The 15,213-nt window shown below is 39.1% G+C and overlaps 1 pseudogene; it reads left to right on the forward strand.

Moving 5' to 3' along the window:
• Positions 1 to 2,598: 2,598 nt before the first annotated feature.
• Positions 2,599 to 15,213, forward strand: part of LOC147000672 (tRNA-splicing ligase complex subunit RTRAF-like) — a 98,594-nt pseudogene continuing 85,979 nt past the window's right edge.

Below are 15,213 nucleotides of genomic sequence, written 5' to 3' on the forward strand. Positions count from 1 at the left end.
CAGTAACCATGCAACACCCTGAATATTATGTAATTATGAAACTTCCCCCACTAAATTAACTAACCCGTTACTTTTAAATTTAACCTCATTAAACATTGAGGAAACAGCAAGATGAACACAAAGCCTTTTCCAGAATGTCAAGTGAATTAAATTGGATCCTATTCTTTCTGGAGTCATCCCACCTCAAACCTCATGTGTACAATCTTTGCTGTTCATTTTTCTACCACAATTTTTCTCTTCCAGCATCCCACTAGAATTCTCCAATAAGCAAGGCTTGGAAGAATATGGGACAAATCTCTAGCCTAAATCTCCAACCCTTCCTAAAAATCAGTTCCAAAGGCCTAAGAACCATGTGGCCTAACAATCCCTCAGTTAATGTTTCCTCTTCCCAGATTCCAGGTTTGGGTCAAGTTCACAAAACCTAGCCAGAACATCAAATTCTTCGACTCAGACTTGTAGTGGCTTGTCTGGCCTCTATGCCAATTAGGTAAGAAGAAAGAATAAAAGCTGTCTAGATTAGAAAGGAAGAAAGGCTGCTTTTGAACAAAGTGACCTTCTGTGTGAGTTTTTATATCTAATAAATATGTTTTGGAAATTAATGATGTAGCTGAGCAGAGGAATGTTGCTGGGCAAAAGCATCCTACATTGAATCTAGAAAAAAAATCTAATAAACAGGCAGAATAGAACTCTTTAGAAGTATCTTTCTCTGATAGTCCTGGGGAGAGGCCTCATGAATTTTGTGATCTTAGCTTCCAGACCCTCATAAGTATTTTTTTTAAAAAACTTTCTTACCTAAGTGTCTCTACTGCCTGCAAGAGGGGCCATTTCGATTTCAATAGCCGCGCAGCTGGCATGAGCCCAGACTTGAAGGAACAGACCTTAAAACTACAAGAGGCAACATGAGGCAGTGCATGGAAGCTTTTGCACAGCAAGTGAAATGATCGAGTGAAGAGATGATCTACAGTACGGAAGATAGCCGCATATTGTACATCAGACAAGTTGTCCATATCCAGAAGATGCAAGGATATGCATATTAAAGGAAGAGGAAAGACGAAAAACAAGTGAGTAACTTCGTTTAATAGTTGATAGTGATGGAGATGGTTTAAGAATTCCTGCTTCTTTTACATAAGAACCAAGCTGAGTTTTCAGCATTCCCTTCAGGAAACTCACAACCACCTGGAAAGCTAGGTACAAATCTAAACCACAAACCAACGAGTGCACACATGGAGGGACCCACGGCTCCACCTACTGAGTAGCAGAGGATGGCCTTGTGGGGCATCAGTGAGATGGGGGCCGTAGGTCCTGTAGAGACTTGACACCCCAGCATAAGGGGACACTAGAACAGTGAGGCAGAAATGGGAGGCAGGGGAGCACCCTCATAGAGGCAAAGGGGAAGGAGGTGGGATGGGGGTATTGTGGAGGGAAATCTGGAAAGGGGAACAACATTTGAAATGTAAATAAGTAAAATAACCAATAATAATAATAATAATAAAAGAACCTGAGCCATTTTCACCTGGCAGACACACAGACACACAGGCATACATGTAAATAAAGTCTTGAATTGGTAATAAGTTTAAGGAGACATTATCCAAAAGGAGACAAATAGCTGAGATATATGTGAATAAATCTTCACCTTTGCTCATTATCAGGAAAATTAAAAATTAAAACTACCGTGAGATATCACCTCACCTCAATATGAATGGCTGCTTTCAGAAAGTCAAAAGATGGTTAATTTTATGAAGATAACCAAGGAAACAGAGCACTAGTACGTCTTAGCAAGGATGCAAAATAGTAGTGAAGTTATAAAAATTAATATAGAGGGTCTTCAAAGCATCTACCAAATGATTCAGAAGTTGGACCACCCACCAGATATGCAAAAGAAAAGGCATTCCAAGCGACATCTGTATGCCTATGAACAGTATTCACAACAGCTAAGAAACTGAAACAACCTGAGTCTCAAAGGTGATAAATGCATTAAAATGTATGTAAAATAGAATGCTACTCAGCCGGGATACAGGAAAAGCTCCTATCATTTGTAGCAACATGAACGAGATTATGGACCAGCATTATAAGTAAAATAAACTATTCATCAAAGGCAAGTGGTACAAATTCCCACTCATATGTGAAATGTAAAAACATTGCTCTCTTGATATTGAGAGTAGAATGGTGGCTATTGGATTGAGATGGAAAGAAATCGATCAGTGGATACATATAGTTATCCTAAGTGAGTCCTGGAGTCTCTACAGACCAACATTGTGACCAGTTAATAAGGATGCACTGTGTGTTTCACCATGGAGTGACAATGGATTATGAAGTATGAAAAGTATCAGAGGAAAATAAATAGGTTTAAACTTATTAAAATATCATGAAATATACATATTATACCCTGAACGGCAAGTACATATAATTTTTCTGTTTACATAACAGAAAAAAATACTAAAATAAAATGGTAAATACAATGTGGTTTGGAAGAACAATGTAGAATGTAATGGTCATTTATAAAGCTTCATTAATCAACATAATTCTATGTCACCATGAAAACAGGGAGTGCAAATCGATGGGAAAAATTCTGTGGATAAGCGCTCACCTACATACACAATGAGGTTTAACAAAGATGCAAGATTAAAATTACAAGATCTTTCAAAAGATGGCGGTAAGAAAATGGGATGTGTATTTGGAAGATATGAACTTTGATCTATATCTCATACTGTATACAAAAATTAAACCAAATGGTTTAGAAGCTTAAGGTTAAATTCCATAGTGATAAAATATCATAGCAAAAACTTAAAAAAAAATAATAAGTGACTTTGAATTAAACAACTTTTTAATACCAGGATATGTTTTTTATTAGATATATTCTTCATTTACATTTCAAATGCTATCACCAAAGCCCCCTATACTTTCCCCCCTCCCAGCTCCCCAACCCAGCCACTCACACTTCTGGGCCCTGGCATTCCCCTGTCCTGGGGCATATGATCTTCGCAAGACCAAGGGCCTCTCCTCCCATTGATGGCCGACTAGGCCATCCTCTGCTACATATGCAACTAGAGACACAGTCTGGGGGGTACTGGTTAGTTCATATTGTTGATTGTTGATTTTTAAAATAACTTTATTCCATCAAAATTAAAAAGAAAAAAATATTTTCCAAAGATTGTTTAAAAGTGGTGGCGCACGCCTTTAATCCCAGTACTCGGGAGGCAGAGGCAGGCGGATTTCTGAGTTCCAGGACAGCCTGGTCTACAAAGTGAGTTCCAGGACAGCCAGTGCTATATATACAGAGAAACCCTGTCTTGAAAAAAAAAAATAAACAAAAGTTTAAAAGTGACACTCGTTGCCAGCTCATGCTGGCAAGGATGTGGAGAATGGGGGAAATCCCTCCCTTCCTGGTGTAAATGCAAACTTGTACAGCCACTTTGGAAGTTAATAAGATGGTTTCTTAGAAAATTAGAAATTGGAGCTGGAGAGATGGCTCAGTGGTTAAGAGCACTGACTGCTCTTCCAAAGGTCCTGAGTTCAATTCCCAGCAACCACATGGTGGCTCAAAACCATCTGTAAAGGGACCTGATGCCCTCTTCTGGCATGTCTGGAAACAGCTACAGTGTATTCATATAAATAAAATAAATCTTAAAAAGAATAGAGAAGAAATTTAGAAATCAATCTATCCCAAGACACAACTATACGACTCCTCCATATATACCCAAAGGATTCTCTATTCTACCACAAGGATACACACTCAACTCTGATCATAGCAGCATTATTCATACTCACGAGAAACTGGAAACAACCTAGATGTCCCTCAACCAAAGAATGGATAAAGTAAAGGAGGTACATTTACACAATAGAGTATTCCTCAGCTATTAAGAGCAATGGCATCATGAAATTTGCAGCCAAGTGGATGGAACTAGTAAAAAGATAAAATCCGCACCCTCTCCACTGCCCACCTTGCTTCTCCTGTCCCCCAGGAGGCCCAGGCGGCCCATGTTCCAACCTCACAGCCCTGGAATACCACAACCCCTCAAGCATCAACTCCAAAGATGAAACAGAATTTAGAGACTTTACCATTTGGATTAAAGACCAGAAAATCAGACACTACAATATCGAAGACAGAGGTAACTTGAGAATCATCCACAACAGAGATGTTAACTGTCCCTTTAAGATTCAGGATCTGCAAGAAGCAATTAACTGGCTTCTTGGTTGAGCTGTTAGACCTGAATATGGAGATAACACTGAAAAATACAAAGACTTAGTACCTGATAACAGGAAAAATACTGACAACGGTGAGCCATTGATCAACTTGGACATAAATAATCCTGATTTTAAGACAGGTGCCATGGCTCTAGCTATCAGCTTCCTGATGACTACTTGGTAATGCTTAAGGTAATTCAGTTTTTGGTTCAGGAACATCTAACACAGGATGCAGTTGCCAAAGCAAATCAATCAAAAGAGGACTGACCTGTTGCTTTGGGCAAACATATTCTTGGCTTTGACAAAGGTGATGCAGTTCTTAATGAAGCTGCTCAGATCCTGCAGGGAGGGAGGGAGGGAGGGAGGGAGGAAGGAAGGAAGGAAGGAAGGAAGGAAGGAAGGAAGGAAGGAAGGAAGGAAGGAAGGAAGGAAACAAAGAAAGAAAGCTGAGAGAAACATTAGAAGAAAAAAAGAGATCCTTGTTCATGAATCTACAGAGTCCTATAAAGGTACCATGGTGACAAAAGTTAGACACAAATATCAATATATCATTGGCATTTTTTCATGTCAACAGAAAAGGAATCTTCATGTTTATCTGGAAATACAAACAATCCTGAATATCTAGAAGAATTCTGATAAATGCAGCAGTGTAGAAGTCCCCTGCTTTCAAACTATACTGCCATGGTATAAGAACAGAAACACCATGAGACATATATGTTAAAAAATAAATAAAACAAAAGATTCCAAAATAGGCCCAAGCAGGTGCAACCATCTGATTCCTGACAAAAATTCCAGAACATTCATTATTTTAAAAACAAACAAACAAAAAACCAGCTCCTGAAAAAGGGGGTCCTGAATAAAATCAGATCAATGTCTCTCGGCCTCTAAAAAAAATAATGAAAATAGACCCAAGACATTAATATAGGTTTTTAGTTGTTTTGTTTCATTTTTGTTTTGTTTTTTGTTTGTGTTTCTTTGTTTTTCTATACAGGGTTTCTCTGTGTAGCCCTGGCTGTCCTGGAACTCACTCTGTAGACCAGGCTGACCTCGAACTCAGAAATCTGCCTGCCTCTGCCTCCCAAGTACTGGGATTACAGGCATGTGTCACCACTGCCTGGCAAGGCATTAATATAGTATCTGAATCTTTGAAAGCACAACAAGAAAACAGAAGTAACACTTCAAGGTCTAATGTAAGCAAGGATTTTTTCTAAATGGGAATCAGCTCAAAATTAAGAACAAGAACTGGCATCAAATTAAAACACTTGCACAGCAGAGGAATAACTAACAGGGGGAGTCTATGTGCAGAGTGGAAGAGAAGTATTTCTCAGAGGAATAACCTCCAAAATATGCAGATTAAACTCAAAAAGTTGACAAAAGAAAAATAACCCAATTAATTAGTGGACAATGAAATTGAACAAGTACTTTTCAAAAGGAGACATACAAAGTATCAATAAGTACGTAAAGAATATTCAACATCCTCAGCCATTAGGGAAACGTAACGCAAACCTATGCAGAGATCCAGCCTTATCTCCTTAGATTGGCTATTGCCAAAACACAAGGGACAAATGTAGGTGCTGATGCACAAGGTGGGGTGGGACTTTATCTATTGCTGGTTAGAACGTCAATTTATTCATCTATTATGGAAATAGGTAAGATGGGTACCTTAAAGGACCAAAAATATAATTTTCATATCATCCAGGCATAATACTTCACAATATACAACCTAAGTCAGCTTACTAGAGGGATACCTACCTACCAATGTTTATCAGAGCACTATGACAATCACCAAACTATAGAATTGAGAAAATATTCTCCTGTGGATGACTGGGTAGATGGGTAGATAAAGCATGGAATATACTTGCAATGGAATTTTATTCATTGAAAAAAAATAAATTTATGCCATTTGTGGGAAATGAGTAAAACCAGAGACTAATAAATCAAGTGAAATAAGCTAGGCCCATGGAGAAATGTAGCAGATGATTTTCTCTTATCTGTAATCTATGGCAGAGAAGAAGAAAATCATGAGAACAGAGCTAGGGGCTACTAAATACACAGAAGGGGAATGGAAGGCTGCCAACAAAGGTTAAAGAAGGAATGAGTACAATCAAAGTAAACTGCACGCATGCTTGTAAATGTAAGTTCTTACTTAACACAATTTAATACACACTAACAAACACTCTAGAAAGAAAAAATGCTATTAGATGAATAAAAAGGCAGCCCATATACTAAACTTAAACATTTACAAATTATATACGTAATAGTAGATGTGTGCCGAAATACATAAAGAATTCTAAACGTTAATAGAAGAAAGCAAACAACCCATTAAAAGAGACAAGAAACTTGGATGAGCATTTAACTGAAGAAGTTTCACTAGAGAATACGGATACTAAAAATATGCTTGATAACTTTAGCTGGAGGGGTAAAAAAAAAATCATAATAATATCCAACTATACACATATTAGAAAGGTCAATTTAAGATGACTGATCAAGTGCTGCCTATGATATGGAGAGACCAGAGCTTTTGTCTGCTGCTGGTGCAGATACAAAATAGTAACAACTTCTATGGAAAACATCATACACAGGCAAAATATATATATATATATACACACAGTATATGATCTAGCCATTCCACTCCTAAATATTTGCCAAGAGATTTAAAAAAAATGTGTTCACACAAAGACTTACACATGAATGTTCTTAGCAACTTTATTTCTAACAACCAAAAAAAAAAAGCAGTCAAAAAACCCACTACTAACAATGGATACACAAACCAACATACCCAAATAACAGACTAGCAATCAGTCAAATGAATGTTCAGCTGATGTGTATTATACGAAGTATTCTGAATAATCAGCCAGACTAAAATAAATGCATATTGTTATTCTATGTATATAATTCTATGTACATAATTCAGTGACACATAATAACAGAAAGACCTGGAGTGGCCTGAACAATTACACCACGGTGACCATGCTGAAATGAATGACACACCAACTGCAGAGAATTTCAATATCAAAATAAATAATGATGGTAATGTATCATAACACTGAAAACCCTAGGTCATCTAGCCATGAGAGACAAACAAAAACCGGAGCAGAGAAATGACCTTCCTGGGCCAAGATTGCCATATCCATTAACATTGAATGAGATAATCATAAGGTAGACATCTTCAACCTTTAATATAATAATGGTGTTAGGGGAAGTCAGTAATTTGTGCAAAATACAGCTTAGAGACATTTTGTTTTGTTTTCTTCTGAACTGAAATGTAGTTCCTGGAGGGAGGAGGAAGCTTGTAAGACTAAGAAAACCAGTGAATTCCAGCAGGATCAGGAAGCTTGGAAAGCTCTGTGATCTGCCAGACCCCAGCCAAGGCTGTGAATACAGTGGACTATTTCTGAGGAAGCTAGACCCACTCCCTAATAGAGGAGCAGCCTGCAAGTTGGGCAGGGAGCTCCGGAGATGCAACTTTCATGACCCATGCTGGTCCAAGATTTTCTTTTTTTTTTTTAATATATATTTTTATTATGTATTTTCCTCAATTACATTTCCAATGCTATCCCAAAAGTCCCCCATACCCTCCCCACCCACCCCCCACTCCCCTACCTGCCCATTCCCACTTTTTGGCCCTGGCAATAACACAGCTACCTTGGAATCATCAAAATCCCTGTATATAAACCCAGTCACCTCATTGGTTTAGCAAGCTAGGCTTAGGTAGAATGGGTTCTCTCATCAGTGCCTGATCTAAGGTGACTAAATATTTGTTCACATCTCCCCCAGAAGAGTCTTAGAACAATTTTGTATTTATTTTTCAAACATTTTAAGAGCTACTCCACTTCTTCAGCTAATATTAGCTGAAGATCTGCTCCCATGTCTTTTGCATGCATTCAACCTGATACACTTCTCTTGGAATGGGCAGCAATTCTGATTAGCATGTGTGAAACTATTAAAGGGATGGTGGTGTTTTCAGAGAAGACTTGATGCAAATCAAGGATAGAGAAGTGATTTATAAGTTCTGGTCTGCTGGAAAATAACTTAAATGTCTGTCTCAAATCATTCTCACAAAGAGAGACACAGGCCTATCCACAAGAATCAACAAAGATGCTTTTATACGGTGCTGCCTGCCTGAGGCTTTTGTGCTAATGACAAGGAGTATAAAATGTTCCTCAATTTCTACATATCTAAAATTGTATGGAAGCAAAGAGGTTGATAGCATTCTCTCTCTCTCTCTCTTTTTTTTTAATTCTTTTTTTCTGTCTTGACAGCTGGCATTTCTCCTTTATATATAATAAACAAAGACAAATTTGGGGAAAAAAGATTCGAACACGGCTGATATGATTTCAGCAGCTAAGTGTGCAATCTGGACACTTCACCTCTAGCAATTTCAGTAATTTTTTTTTCCAATTAGCTTGGGCGCTACTGCTTTATATAGCTCCAGGTGTGCAGAGCAATGGAATCCCCCCAGTGGTTGAAGCTGCTCTCAGTATTCTGCCAGGAGTCTGAACACATATCTATTCCTCTCTCCGTTAGCAGCAAAATACCTGAGGGATTGTGTAACTCATGGAGTGTTCCTGTTATTTAAAATCCATCCCTAGTATTAGTTTTATAATTAAACAAATTCCAAGTTATGTGATTTTGACTACTGGCACATTACACTAGACATTATTAAGAGGAAGAAATGAAATGATCATGTCTATGCAAGAGCATCCTTTTAGGTTACTGACTTGACATAGTGTAATCATTCTAAAGGAAATAAGAGAGACACTGGATACATTTGGTGCAGTCATTTTATATTAGTTTTGTTTTCTTTTTATGACAGGGTCTCAGTATAGTCTCAGTTTTGCTTTGAGCTCATGTGACAAAGAATAACCTTAAACTTGTGACTTTCCTGCTTCCTACCAAGAACTGAGGTTATGGGCAGGTACTGATACACTGTGCTGGGTTTTCCTACTTCATCTATAGTAGAAAACTATTTTTTAATGCTTGGGTTGCTCTTTTCTCTATTTACCATGTTTTTTTACCAGCTTGTGAATCTTATGTCTTGCCAACAAAGCAGCGGGAAGTGTTCCCCCTCTCTATCCTGTAGAAGTTATTTCTTTATCCACAGTATACTACCCTGGTTCTATCTCAGGAGTCTAATACTAGTTGCTGGGTTACATTTCAGTTATGACACGGAATCAGCATTCCGTCCCATCAGTTTGGGGACTCAGGAGGCACTAAGCTGCTCACCTCAGAAACCAGTACCAAATACTGGAAGCAGGGGTACCCAAGTCACCCACACAGACAACCACTGGCTGTTCATCTGGGATGACCACATTCTCTTTCAAATCTGTATACACTGGAACAAATGAAGAAACTTAAAGAAGTGAGTTCAGTTTTGGTTTTTGTGTCATAGAGTCAGGATATCACCTTGTTTTTGAAAGGGACACAGGACAATGAGACTTTTGCTAGGAAGTTTCTTAGTCAGGGTTTCTATTCCTGCACAAACATCATGACCAAGAAGCAGTTGGGGAGGAAAGGGTTTACTCAGCTTACACTTCCACATTGCTGTTCATCACCAAAGGAAGTCAGGACTGGAACTCAAGCAGGTCAGGAAGCAGGAGCTGATGCAGAGGCCATGGAGGGTGCTGCTTCCCCTGGCTTGCTCAGCTTGCTTTCTTATAGAACCCAGAACTACCGGACCAGGGATGGCACCACCCACAATGGGCCCTCCCACCCTAGATCACTAATTGAGAAAATGCCTTACAGCTGGATCTCATGGAGGCATTTCCTCAAGGGAGGCTCCTTTCTCTGTGATAACTCCAGCTGTGTCAAGTGGACACACAAAACCAGTCAATACAGTAAGCAATTTCATCCAGCATTGGCTCAGTGGATTACTATCCAAATATAGATAGATAGATAGATAGATAGATAGATAGATAGATAGATAGATAGATAGATGATAGATAGATAGATAGATAGATAGATAGATAGATAATTTATAGATATAAGAGAATATAAGTGTATTTATGTACTTATTTATATGAATTATGTGAATTACATATGAATATATGATCTAAATAAATGTATAGAAATATATAGATATAGATTAGGTAGATAGGTAGAAAGGTAGATAGATAGATAGATAGATAGAATCTCTATCATCATAGTGGAGCTTTGCCTTATATACAAGTTTTGCCTTTTCATTCCCCTAATACAGGTAACAGGTAACATACATTTTCACTTGGTATGTCATGTGTCTACAGAGCTCTGATACCAAGGCTACACAAATCCCATAGGCTGCTGTGACATTAAGTCACTGAGACCATACAGTGAGATGGGATTGCCATGCAAAGGACACATTATACCAAAAGGACACATTATACCATACTTGTGCTGACACTGAAGACTCTACAGTGTTTCTTTGTTCTAAAAAGACATTTACCACATCAGGGTATAGAGCTCATCTTTAGCATCCTATGTGTTTACTAGCCAGGAAGCTCCAAATAGCTTCCAGTTCTCAACATTACAGTTTCTAAAGAGTTCCTTTACAGAGAGACAGTTCGGCAGGTAAAGACATTTGCTGCCAAGTTGAGTTGGATTGCTGGGACTGAAAGGTTGAAAAAGAGAACAAGCTTCTAGAAGTGTTCTTCTGCCCTCCACATGTACCCCATGGCACATACACACACACACACTCAAAAAGAAATGGAAGAAAGGAGAAAGGAAAGAAGTGAGGAAGGAATACTTAAAGGAAAGAAAGAAGATAGAAAGTATTCATTTACATAGGCAAGGTTAAGCCCAATCACCAGTGGCCATGTGAAGATCAGTCCCAACCCTCCGCTCTCTCTTGACCTGCTGTAAGCAATGATCTTCCAAACTTATAAAACTGTCAAGGTGTTAGCTACAATATTATCATAATTCAAGATATTCCTGGGAAGAAATCCATGCCAAGAAGCTGGAATAAGAGTCAGACAAGTTCTTTATTAAACTACATGTGCTCAGCTGATACTAGCACCTTTTATTAGCTACAAATCTGTGCCCACTGTGACCTGTTAGCCACTCTCTGTACTGTCTCATCCCACCTGCTCCAGATCATCGATCATCCCGTTAGCTCTGTCTTTGTTGCTGTCCATTTCACAGGTTGGTCTTTCTGCCATTGTGGGTCTTGTTCCCATCCCACAGCTTTGCCCATACCACAGCTTTTCGGATTCCTTCATTTCCTCCATTTAATGAATAAAATGAAATCTTCAGATTAGCAAATTGACATCTTATGAAAACAAATTAGCTACAGCTAAACACTTAAATAGAAATGGAATCAAGAGAAAAGAAGTTCAACAGGATGGTTATCTTCCTAATGAAGAGAAAATTTACCCAGTAAAATAATTGCAAGCATCTGAAATTCCATGCTATTTAATTAGCTCCTCAAATACTTCCAAGCAAGTAGCTTCTCTTGAGAAGCTCAAATGGGGTGAATTGCTTGCTTCCCCAAAGGTTTGTAATGATCAAGATTTACTTCTAAGCCTTCACCTTGGTGGAACCACTATTACTAAACTGGGAAATTGCATACATTTCCCTATTCCAACTACACCTGCTATATATATCCAGGCTACAAAATTTTGTAAATCTATGACCTTCATTTCTCCAACCTAAAATATTACTAAGATTCGTTTAGAAAGCCAATCTCCATTTCTGCAGAATTCAATTTGCTTACTCGGTTTATTTCAACGGCACTTTGAAGAAAGTGAGCACCACCAGTAGCCATGGAAACTTCATTCCTTCTAGGATTCTTATAAGGATAAGTTTTCGCTTATTGACCAGTTTGACCTGGTTTCCCTCCCCCCCAAAAATATTCTGATATGTTATATTGTTAATACGCTGTGAACAATAATCTACCCTTTCTCTGACCCAGGAGTCTGTGTCTTCAGATGACTTTTACAAAAAAAAAAAAAAAAAAAACTTTTACAAAGTTATAGTCTACCATCTTAACTTGCACGAAGCATAAAATCTTAGACCCTCCATAGCTCTTGACAAGCTGTTACATTAGAAAAATAGAAATGTGTGTAATGATATTCATAACTGGTATTTATCAGGAAGGGCAAAAGAGAAAACTGGCTTGAAAACTATCCATTAATCAGCCTAACTTTTAGTGGATCAGGAATTTAAGATCAAGTAGCATGCCATGTGAGAGTACAGAATGATGTCTTGAAAGCAGATTGGGGATCCTCATCAAACCAGGAAGGGCCTTGATCTTGGAACTCCATATGCTAGAACCGTTAGTACAAAGACATGAATTCATTTTAAATGGTCCATCCTCAATACCATTAGACAAAAAAAGACTATAACTTTGCATCAATCTTTAAGAAAATAATGACAATATATGTAGGGATAATCTCGTGTTCACTTTATAACAGCCTCACCTGTCAATAAAGACCTGAATTGGCTATAGCAATGCAGAAGAGAATAGGTGGGACTTCTGAGAAGACTTAAGAATTCTGGGAAGGGGTCAGACATGGGAGATTTGCCACCAAGACACAGGGAAAAAAAGGTAATCATCCATGTAGCATAGAATAGAATAAATGAGATAATGTAGTTACAAGCTAGCTGGAGAACAAGCCTAACTTAAAGCCTAGGCATTAATCAATAAATAAATAAGCCTCTGTGTCATTATTTGGGAACTGGGGTTGACATAGAAAAGCCAATATTTAAATATACAATTAAAGTATGTAAAACACTATATCACCCTGATGTCTTACTATATGTAAGAATATATTTTATACTACATTACATTTCTATTTTCTTTCCTACAAAAATGAACTTGACATTACATTGTCTAGAACTTTAATTTGCAGCAGAATGGGGAAAGTGGACGAATGTGCAGAGGAGTGGCTGAAGGAGCCGATCTTCCATGAGACAGCCTGCTTCCAGCCAGGGGCACCAGAGGGCCCCTTACAAGTACAGACACCCTTGTCCCTTTTGACCTGGTCCTGTTTCTACCTGCTCCTTCTCTGCAGATTATTAGAAAATGAACTTCGCTCAACACAAACCCCGGAAGCCCAGGCTGGACCAAGGGTGGGCATGGCCACCTTCTCTCACTTTGCTGGGGTCTCCTGCTTCAAACAGGCTTCTCCCACTCCAATCCCCTGCCTCATCTCCCCAGGACCTGAGTGATGAGGTGGCCCCAGGGCTGATCTTTATCTACCCTTGCTAGCCCCGTGTAGACTGTTCTGGAATGGAAGGGCTATGAACCGCCCTAGGACCTGTGCACCAGAGGGGTGGAGGGCCCTGAGGAGGGACTCGGGCTAAGCTCTGCCCTGCTCATCTTGTTGGAACCCCACCCCATTTTCCCTGACAGAACATTCCTAAGTCTCAAGGAAGAGTTTCCCTGAGGAGCCAGGCCCAGGCCTAACCCTCTCCCTCTCAAGCTGCTGCATGTAATGTCCTTGCTGTTGGGGGCTGGGGGTGAGTGGGGTGGGTGGGTGTGGATGTGGGGCCCGTGGAAAGTCGGTTCCCCTCCCCACCTAACCGTGCCTATATCTAATATATAAATAAATATAGAGATGTGTATATGGCAAAAAATGCATTGCATACATATGTAAAATTCTCAGAGTGCAGAAAATACTTAAAAAAAAAACAAAAAGCAAAAAACAAACAAACAAACAAACAAACAAACAGAGGCTTACAAGTCTCTGGTTTTAACACAGACAAGATAAAACTCAAAACACACGCCTGTCTAGGAAGGCTATGACAAAATTGTGACAGCCATCCCTCAGTGTTTGATTCCTCCCTTTATCTCTCATATAATCATTCATCAAGTTTGTATGCTCGTTCCCACCTCCATTCAGCCAAAGCCTGTATAGTCTTCAAAACTCTGTCACCTCATGTGTAACCTTTTGCTAACCCATCACAGCGTATGACTGATTCCTCCAAACTGAAGCATTCTCTCCTGGAGGAAGGTGAGAAGTTCATAAAGCTGCAGGAGGAAATAAACATACAAAGCCCAGGAAGTACATAAAACTTAGAAAGCCCAAGGTCCCTCCCCACGGGTATATAAGCAGTAAGAACTGAAAGAGGAGAGTCTCCTACCATCTGTGCTCCCTTGAAAGTCACAGAGAGCTACAGAGAAATCGGTTTTGTGACTCATCATCTATGGTGGGTGGGATTTTTCAATGATGCCAATGCTTTTGAACCAATTACTGGTGCTCCTATAAGCAACCCTTCACCTGTGGTCCTATATGAAAATCCCAGTAACCTTCCTGGCGCACTCAACTAGATTTACATAGAATTTCTTCTTTGTTCTATCACTGACTGGTGTCCTCTCTTTGGTAAATAGACATCTGTTTTCATCTCGTCATGAAAAGTCGACACAACAGTGATTTAGATAACTCTAACCTATAGTTCCATGGTGCCAAGGACCAGCCATGGCTTAGTCATGTGTCCTGAGGAAGGGGTGTTTGCGAGCAGCAAAAGAAATGACTGGAAGTTGATCATAAGGTACAAACCAGCAAGCCCTGAGTTTTGCTCAAGATGGCTCTCCAAACAGCTATGTATATATAACTCTTGGCTCTCCAGTCTGCTCAAGATAGCTTTCTGCTCCAGACAACTCCTTGCTAGAGACGACTTTCTGCTAGCTCTCTGGATAGCTCATGGGTTTTCCAACTAAAGTCAGAAAAACTACTAGAAAAAAAAAATTCTTGGATTTTTCCAACCAAAATCAGAAATCCTGTTAGAAAAAACTCTTAAAAGAGCTGAGTTTGCTCCCCAAACTCTCTCTCTCTCTCTCTCTTTCTCTCTCTCTCTCTCTCTCTCTCTCTCTCTCTCTCTCTCTCTCTCTCTCTCTCACACACACACACACATCAAAACCCAGTCTTTCATTTACATACCAGTTCAGTCATTTTTTTCCAGGTTCCCTTTTGATTATCCCACAAATCAGCATTTTGTGATGTTAGTCCTTGATTCTTACAAAGAGATAGCAAGTACATTTAAAAAAAAATTGCAAATGAATTCAGAGATCTGCCTATCTCTGACAGACAATAAGCTAGCTGGGTGGGATTC

This window comes from Mus caroli, unplaced genomic scaffold, assembly GCF_978045245.1.
Source record: "Mus caroli unplaced genomic scaffold, Mus_caroli_1 scaffold_17, whole genome shotgun sequence".
Lineage (NCBI taxonomy): Eukaryota > Metazoa > Chordata > Mammalia > Rodentia > Muridae > Mus > Mus caroli.